An 894-nucleotide genomic window follows, 5' to 3' on the forward strand; every position below is an offset into this window, starting at 1 on the left:
TCAGTTCTAAAGGGGAACATGAAAATTCCATGTCACCAACAGCAGAAAATAACATTTTACAACACAACACATTTTAATGATCAATGTGTCCACAGTGTAAGACAGCACTGTCACTGATGTAACACATTGTCATGCTGGTTGTACCCAAAATATGCCCCTGTAGCAACATGTCTATGCTGGCTGTTCCCAATTTAGGCCAGCATTGTCCTGTACAAAGCATGGTTGATGCTGCCTGAGCATGTGTAGTGTGCCAAATACATATGGCAGTTTATCTCTGAAATACACATTACTTCTGTGGTGATGAAAGAAGCATAATTCAATTCAACAGATAAAATGTGGAAAAGCTATCACCCAAAGGTGAACCTAATTGAAGAAACGCAATGTGAGCACAATCTCAAAGTATGCAACCCAGCAGGCCTAGTGCACACTTTACCTATTCTTTCACCAATAAATCAGGGGGAGAGCGTGAACGCAGTCCCCCACTACCAGAAATAATGCAGTCGTGTATCCCGCATTTGGGAACATAGCAGGGGTCAGCAAATCTGATGTGCAATGGGTAAGCCTCACCCTGGGAGATCTGCCCTTGAGATCAGATTCTCCCCTGCCAGCTAAGCATGAGTTGCATGCAAGAGGGCAGGGGTTGGGTCAGTTCTGGGAAGCCCCGCTAAGCGAGGGTGAGAAGGCAGGCCCTGACCCAGCCTCAAACCCCCAACCCCCCGGAAGCGCTCAGCATCTGCAGAGCTGCCTGTCCCGGGTGTAGGGGGAAGCTCCAGCAGGCAGAGCCCAGCAGAAGAGCAGATTGTAGCGCAGTTCCTTTCTCCCATCAGGCCTTGCTCAGCCCGAGATTTGTATAAATAGCAGGATGGCTCGGGCAGGCCGGTTACAGTCTGCCCA

The 894-nt window shown here is 49.0% G+C and overlaps 1 non-coding gene across 1 annotated transcript; it reads right to left on the minus strand.

Annotated features, from left to right (window-relative positions):
- Positions 1 to 454: 454 nt before the first annotated feature.
- Positions 455 to 616, minus strand: LOC138468572 (U1 spliceosomal RNA). Its single transcript, XR_011268338.1, has one exon. It is a non-coding gene; the product is annotated as a U1 spliceosomal RNA (small nuclear RNA).
- Positions 617 to 894: the final 278 nt, after the last annotated feature.

The sequence above is a fragment of the Ambystoma mexicanum genome, chromosome 4q, assembly GCF_040938575.1.
Source record: "Ambystoma mexicanum isolate Mex_15411 chromosome 4q, UKY_AmexF1_1, whole genome shotgun sequence".
Taxonomy (NCBI): Eukaryota; Metazoa; Chordata; class Amphibia; order Caudata; family Ambystomatidae; genus Ambystoma; species Ambystoma mexicanum.